The sequence below is a fragment of the Bactrocera tryoni genome, chromosome 5 (genome assembly GCF_016617805.1).
Source record: "Bactrocera tryoni isolate S06 chromosome 5, CSIRO_BtryS06_freeze2, whole genome shotgun sequence".
Classification (NCBI taxonomy): Eukaryota; Metazoa; Arthropoda; class Insecta; order Diptera; family Tephritidae; genus Bactrocera; species Bactrocera tryoni.
Window position 1 is genome coordinate 65,697,761 of NC_052503.1, and position 8,980 is coordinate 65,706,740.

Here is an 8,980-nt window from a genome sequence, read left to right on the forward strand (position 1 = left end):
GTAACCTCGTATCGCATATCGGCCAGAAGTGTCTTGGGAGGCAGTGAAAAGTATTGTTAGAAGCAACTTCACTTCTACCATGTGCAAGGTCACAAAGGAAGGCCAACACCTTAGCTGGGGTGGCATTGGCACTGACCGACAACTTGCTACCATCTGATTAAATTTGACCCGGATCGACAAACAAAGCTACATATTCGCGTAATACAAGTATTTATTATCGCTTTCAAAATAGTCTTCAATTTTCCTTACATTTGTTATTAGCCTCCGCTGTGATGGCTTTCAGTGCCTTCAACGAATTTTGGTTGCTATGGAGCGTCATTCGCTATATTGTTGGACAGTTCCGACGTCACATTTATAAACCGACAAACCAGCTATGTTCTCAGGATATTTTTTTTAACCTCTACTTGACATCGTTTTTGCAAAAAATTCAGGACTAAGACATGTTGTCAGCCTCAGCTATGTCTCTAATAACCTTTTTCTTTACTTTTTTCGATATTTTCGTCATTAACAGAGATGGTGATGGATAAACGCGAATCGTTCGCGACCTTCACTGAATGCTTAATGTCAGTCAAATATTTGTGTTCGTAATAAAGTATACACTCTTTGTTGCTGAGAACTTAGTACTGCAGAATACTTCCGAAACGATTGCTGTAGCCCTGATTTAATTGAAAATAAAAAACTTCAAGCTCATTTTTAAATTTTTGTCCACGCTAAAAATCGCCAGACAAACCAGTTCGCGTCGTGAACAAATAGCTGTCAAACACACACTATTTGATTTATGGAGATCAAACTACATACTAACATAAAAAAGGTTATATCAATCTGTATCAATATAAAAATCGTTTCGGTTTCCGCGTGCTGTTACATGGACTAGTCAAATTTGATCAGATGGTATTGTTTAAAGATTTAATACTCGTAATACACCATATTTTATCTGCCCAACCGAATTATCTACTTTTTTCAGTAAAATTATTATCAGACTCGTCTGCTACCCATGGAAAATTTGCCTACTGTCCTTAAATTATTTATTCCGTTTATACACCTTTTTATCTAACTTTTATATTAGCTATCAGTTTCTTTACGAATTTCCGCCTCACTACTTTTTACTATCCCGCGAATAATTGGCGATCGTCCAGCATGACCGACAATCTCCTTCCTTGCTCTTTCTTTTACCGTTAATATCATATTACGAAATAGCCACCCTTTCTCTCGTATAATCGGGTTCTTATCAATTCTACGCGCTGTTACGCTTATTTTGCCGTTAATTTTACAGCGAAAATCGTAAAAAGAATGCACAAAAAAGTATAAAGCTTCGCTCATATGGGTGGAAAAGCGGGTCCCGCATTTTTTGTGCTTGCATTTGTGAGCGTGTGTGAGTTTGTGATTTTTGTTTCCAATTTATCAATTCGTTACGCTTCTTCAGTCGTACGTTTACTGCACGCGCTAGTGTTATATAATTTTTTTATGTTATTGCCACCAATGTTGTTTCGTTATTTTTAATTTTTATTATAGTCTGATTTTTTTATTATTGCTACTTTTTTGGTTGGCATGCTTTTAAGCGTATTCTCCGTTTTGTTTGCCGGCATTTCTTCTTTTGTCGTCACTCAAATTACGTTTTTCCGTTTCCGTTTTTAATGGCAGCTCGTAAAGTGTAGATTGTAGAAGTGGTGTGGGGTTCGCTGATGGTGGATATGAGATGCATATGTGATTGATAGGATATGAAGCAGGTTTTAGTTGGGTTCCACTGGTTTCACTTCTATAGTAAAAAATTTTTTGGCGCTCGGCTTTTTCATACCACCGTAATATTTGGTAGAGAGTGCAGATTAATTTTGTGTACATAAAGGTTATTGGATAGATAATATTGAGCTAGACATAAAGCTAAATATATATAAAAGTGCTTAGAAGTAGGATAAATAAATAGCTATAATACGATACTTCTGATTTTGCACCCGCTTGGTTACCCGTCCAACAGTTAAACCTGATCAAATATTGATATGCCTATAAAACAAGAAAAAAACAATGACATAGGTTAGATTAGGTTAATCTGGTAAGCCAATAAGCCATGCCTAGACCAGTTTTGGCTCTTTAAGATGCCCGATGGAGACCAGTTCTTAGGTCTAAGAAGAGTAATCATTCTTTAGGATGCCTGCGCTTGACGCGCCCCAGCCCCAGATGCTTATAGAGTAGTCTTACCAATGCGGGCAAGTGCACAGGATATGTTCCATTGTTTCCCTCGTGTCCTGCTCTAGACATTTTCTGTAGTCTTCTTCAGTTAGTATTCCCATCATGTTCCTACAGTCTCTTCTATCGAGAGCCAATATGAATTTTTTTACTTCCAAAATACCATTTTGCACATGAATTTGGCATTTTAATTTTTTTTAACGTGCTTATCGAGATTGTCGTATGGACAATGCATGTGTTTCCCAATGTTCATCATGTTTTCGGATGTTAGCCGACACCATACTTGGCAGTTTCCACTATTTCATTGTCTTGAATGTCTTTGTGGCCTGACATCCTATAAAAGTGAATTTGCGTACTTCTGGCAACACTTTCCACGGCTACCTTGCTTCCCAAGACACTTCTGGCCGATATGCGATACGAGATTAATGCCTTGATTGCTTGGCTGTCTATGTAGATGTTGACTCTGGAATTACCTGCAGATGCATTAGAGGGCATATCCGTGGCTTTCGCAATAGCAAAGACCCTTAGCTTGAAATATACTGCTGTGGGTCGGCAACTTAAAAGGTTGTCATATGCCTAACTCTGGACAGTATATTTCCGTACCAACTCCATCGTCCATTTTCGAGCCATCTATATAGTTGTTTAGAGTGTTGAGCGTAGCTAACATACCTTTACGCCAGCCATATTTTTCAATGTTTACGTTGAACGTTCTTTCCCGGTTGAAAAGTGGGGTCATGTAGTCGATGTTTGCCCAACCGCCATTACCCACCGAGTCATGCCCGACTGCAGCCAGTAGTCGTCACGCCGATTTTTTTTTCAGCGTAGAGGTCTATAGGTGGCAAGTTTAGTACCATTTCAAGAGCCACCGAAGGAGTTGTTCTTAAAGCTCCCGTTATTTACAGCGCAGCAAGCCTCTGAACCCTTTCAATTGGCTTTCGGTAGGTGAATTTCCGTGCGCCTGTCCACCATACTGCTGCACCGTGGAGCAGTATTGGTCTAACAATAGCTGTGTACCACCAGTGCGTGAGAGAGAGAAAGAATCACCCGGTAGTGCCGAACATCTGTCTTCACGTATATAAAGCTTGATAGCCTCTCTCACTCTTTCTTCCACGTTGTGTCTCATTTATCGAAGAGAACCGCCATAGAGAAATTTTGTGCTTTCTTGTGAACCTAAGCAGGTCAGTTTTCTCTGGGTTCAACCCCAGATCCGCTTGCGATGCCCAGTTCTGTACTGACTGATGCTATTCAGAATAAATAGACGTTTTTGAAAGCTCTAGAAATGTTCAGGAATGCTCCAAGAACATATTCCTTATTTCAAGAGCGCTTTCGATATTAAATACTAGTGTATGGAGAGCAGCCTCTACTGATCTGCCCATCGTATATGCCACATGAACAAGCTTCTAGGAGGCGCTGTGGGCCTAATGTGCGCATTGAAGATTTTCTGTAGCATTTTCTTAGAAAATAAGTGAAATATTTTTAATAAGGTCTTTGAAATTTTTTATATTTATAAAATTTTACAGCTTGCGGCACCTTTTGAAGTTCGGTTCCTGCCGAATTAGGTCCTCTCTTACTTATCTGTTTAAAATTTTGAGGAAATATTGAAAATTTTCGACTTATATTCGTGCAACAAATAAAATTATTTTTTCGGTTTCACCCGAAATTTTAGCATTCCTTATTTATTTTTGTTTTTCCTAACCATCTATGTTTCGAAGAATTTTTTTATTTTGCTTAATAAAAATTGCCGGAAAAAATATTATTCCTGCGCTAACAAGTCGTGTCGCGCCAGTAGATATAATGGCAGGCGGGGTATAGCATAGAAAACACCAAAAAGCTGCAAATTTTCTAAGGAAGATATTGTAAATAAATAAAGCAAATAATAAAAATGCTTCAGCAATTGAATGTGTGCATGCAAATTATGACTTCCTTATTATCTCGCCTGCAGCACATGTCGCCATGTCGGCACGCCTCAACGCGCTTGCAACCCCTTACCCGTCAAATCGGCTCCTCACAACATGAAAGTGCTTGTTATTGTAAAAGAAATCTACATATATTTGCATGTATATATATTTATCGACTATAAATGTATGCGCTCGCATTGAAAACATTTTATTTGCAATAAAGCAATGAATAAAAATCAACGCAGATAATTTTCAGGCTCGTAAATTACGGTATTGAATTTCTGTGTGCGCTTGCACTTGTGTTGGTAAAGTGCGGCCATTGCTGTCATGGTTGCACTCGCCCACCAAAAGCAAGAGGCAAGCAGTCGCTTTTCAACAGGCAACAATTGCACGCTTTTGAAGGAGCGTAGCTGCAATGATTATCTCCTTGCTGTAATTTCAGATCAAACTTTTCACAACCATTATACATTATATATATATATGTGTGTATGTGTGTGTACACATTTTAATTTTCCTTTACTACAACTTTGCCTTTGCTTCACTCGCGCTTTGTTACATTCGGTTGCATTAAATTGAAATGCGCTTAACGAAATATATTGCCGCATTATATGTTGAGAAGTTAATGAAAAGTTAAATGCAGGCGCATGTGTGTGTGTGCATGCACTCTCACGTAAGTGAAGTGTAGTTCAATTAAAAATCCACTTTGGCTAAATTAAGCCGTTGCACTTTACATATTTATACTATACAAGCGCAAGCCATGCGTACTTGAGTGTGTTTGTAGGTATATTCGAATGTACATAAATGTATATATATATATATGTAGTATATAGTGTACGCATATCTATCTTCATTCGTGTATTTGTGCTTGCATGTGCGTACTCCGTTTGCTTTATTTAAAGTGCTTCTTAATGTAGCCGCAAAGCGTGCATTTTGTAAAGGCATACTTTTAGGCACGCTCTTGCTTTGTGCAATGGTGGGGACTATACTGTAAACTTACTATACATGTATACCAGAAAGTAGCATAGTTTTGTTGGAGTAAGTTTTGCGAATATTAAATGAGAATATGTTTTCAATAAAATATTAATTGAAATGAAATTAAATAAAATAAACAAATGAAAAAAAAATATAATTAAAATGATAAAAACTAAAATAAAATAAAATACTTAAAATAAAGTCAAATAAAATCAAATAAAATCAAATCAAATCAAATCAAATGAAATAAAGTCAAATAAAATCAAATCAAATCAAATCAAATCAAATCAAATCAAATCAAATCAAATCAAATCAAATCAAATCAAATCAAATCAAATCAAATCAAATCAAATCAAATCAAATCAAATCAAATCAAATCAAATCAAATCAAATCAAATCAAATCAAATCAAATCAAATCAAATCAAATCAAATCAAATCAAATCAAATAAAATCAAATCAAATCAAATCAAATCAAATCAAATCAAATCAAATCAAATCAAATCAAATCAAATCAAATCAAATCAAATCAAATCAAATCAAATCAAATCAAATCAAATCAAATCAAATCAAATCAAATCAAATCAAATCAAATCAAATCAAATCAAATCAAATCAAATCAAATCAAATCAAATCAAATCAAATCAAATCAAATCAAATCAAATCAAATAAAATAAAATAAAATAAAATCAAATCAAATCAAATCAAATCAAATCAAATCAAATCAAATCAAATCAAATTTTTAAAGTAATCATCACTAATATGTTGATGTTTGTGCTGAAAATCTATCGTTATTAAGAGCTTAAGAGATAAAAGATTTCTGAAAACATGATATTCTAAGTATTATTTCCAATTTAATACATTTATTTGCCAACATTTTTTTGCATGAGTTGTTTAACTGTTCGAGAAGAAATCGAAATTAAGGTGGTATTCTCATGTAATCACTTCGAAAAATCGATTTTTTTTATATTTTGACAGTAAAACCTATTGAAAACATGCTGTGAAAAATTCAGACTGAAATTCATAGTATTTGATAAGTTACAGCTCATAGTCGCCGACGTGTCGTAAGCGACTGTCTACCAGGCGCCATGACAAGTCTGCAGCTGCTACGTTTCTAAACGCATTTTTCTCGAATCATCATTTTCTGAAACTGTTATGGCCCTTAAAAAAAGTATTCAACCGATTACTTTAGAATTTACATATGTTCTTCTACTCATTTATAGTTATCGTCCCTACCAGAATTGTTTATTTTCGAAAATATTTTCATATTTTTTAAACGATTTTTAACGAAAAAAAAGATTTTCGTGACTTTTTTTGAAGTTCGACATGTTTTTGTTTTTTTGTTTTAAATGAAATTGATTATATTTGGTAGGGACAATAGCCGCAGAAGTACTGAATAATAATCCATTCGATTTTTTTTATTTCAGACAACATGAACAGCCGCTATGACCATGACCAGTGAACTACTTTTTTTTGTTGGGGACTACTTTGATTAAAAAAAAAATATATTAAAAATTTAAAAAATGAAAAAAAAATTGTTTGTACATTTCAAAATACAAATAAAAGTATATGAAAAAATTTAAATTATTGAATTTTGTTGTCGCATAAAAAAATTTTTCCTAAAAAGTGTTAAAATGTGTGTGTTCACATGAGAGTACCCCCTTAAACGAGAAATGAAGAGCTAAGTACGAGTGCAACCGAACATTTTATACTCTTGCAACTTACAGGATTCAAATCCCGGGAAAGGCCTTTAGGTAGTGGTAAGAATTTTATATTAAAATATGATGCGATAAAATTAAACTTAGTTTTGTTCCAATATTTTAGTTAGTATCACCTAAAATTATATCAAAAACCTCTTAAAATTAGGGAAATGTACGTGATATTAGCTCAACCGAAGAGGCTAATTTTAATATAGTGCGTTAATAGGGTAAACGTTAACTAGAGGAACGGAAATCATTATATTAAGTGTTATGGAGCACAGAATGGGGCGGGCTGACTGCATTAATTTGAACATTGCTCTGGTATACTCGAAATAACTCACACACTGACCGCCTTATTCTTCATAAGGTTTGTTAGAAAAATTAAAATCATTATATAAAGTACATCGGATTTACTCCCTTTTTTCCGATTAGATTTCATCAAGGTACATACCTCATATACCATCACAAATCATAACGAGTGAAAAAGGAAGTTCTAAGATTTTTGTATTGGTTGTATGGGAGCTCAGAGAAGTATTGAATCCATTTCGGGCGTACCATTGTTGGGAAGGGATAATCCCAGAATTTCAATTATCAATATTTGCGGTAAAAAGACAACTATATATGTAGGTATGGGATCCAAATATTTGATCCCAGCGGCTTGAACAGTTTTGATTTGATTTAGATGCTTGAACAGTTTCGAGTGGGATTCTTCACCCTGGGCAAAGTTTTATCTCTTTATATTAATTTGTATTGTAAACCGGAAAGTGAAATTATGAATTGGAATTTAAAATTTTGTTATAACGGAAATGGGCATTGGAAGATAAGAATGTCATTAGAATGTCACATAAAGAATTTGGTTGAAATCGGTCGAACAGTACTCGAGATAAGAGTGGGCTGTCCCACATCCATTGTCAAATTTTTTCCTCGTCTTTTCTCATATCATCCTCGCGAGCAAAATTTAATGACTCTGTTGTATGATTTATCGCGCTGTTAGTAGTTTTTAATAGTACCGTAATACAGGGAGTGGGCGTGGTTATCTTAAGAGATTTGTCCTGAGCAAATTTGACTTTTGTAAGTTTAGTGGTTTAGGAGACATTTTTACAAAATTTTTAGCCCACAAGTGCCACTTGCTAATGCGATCCCTTGGGCTAAATAACAGTTCTACATCTTCATTATCAGGGTATCACCCTTTGAGAGCTGTATGTTGAATAAAAAAAACTGATTTTACAAAAAAAAAATTACTATGGTAGGCCTGGAACTTTTCAATTGACCTGTTACCAATACGGTCAGAGGAAAATAAACTTTCTCATTCTCAATTGCGCTATCATACAGGAATACCATGCGTAAAAGGCGACACTTATTTACAGCAACAAGAAGAGAATTTAGTTTTTCTATTATTATTATTTTTCCTATTGGCTATGCATCTCCTTTAATTTTATACTTCTCCAAAGGGCACAGCTAGCTCTAAGGGCGGTTAACTTTCAATCAAATTCATTTATAGCAAAGAGTAAGTCCTCGGCATACAAGAAAGTAAGCTGACCTTGCAAGAAAATGAACTAGTTCAGAAATATTCCAATTGCAACTAGCAACAATACTAACTACATATACATAACCCGTTTTTGAGTTGAACACTGCGCTTAACCACGAGGTATAGGTACATTTTCTATAATTCGGTACTGGTAGGAAGTGCTATAACAATCGATAGTAGGTGAAAGCACCGCAAGTGTGGTATAAAGAGCCCGCTTCTCCGCTATAAGCAATGTGGGGTTATGTTTGAAAACTTTATAAAACTTTGAATTTTCTTTCAGGATCATGTATTACTACTGCCGTTATTTCTTGCTTACTTATTTTACATTTTTTCTATAGCAATTCGGTGGCGCATAATGAACTTCCGTTTCCGCATTGAACTCGTCGTGAAGAAGAAAATGAAAAAGCACACACACACTTGAGCGCCTGCCTGCTGAATGTCATGCCAACAAACGCGCTGCATATCCACCAGCCAACAAATAGACTTGTAAGCATTGCAATGCAATTATCCAGCAACAAATATGCGCTTAACCCCGACAAGCGCCAAGCGTGGCAAGCAACTTTAGCTTTTTTCCATTCAACTGCTAGTTGAGCTCATTATTTCGCTCTCTCATAGTACTGCTGCAGTTGCTTGTTGACGGCAATTTACCAGCGCGCATTATCTATCTGCTGCCAGGCAGCTGCTTTACATCACTCATACGCGC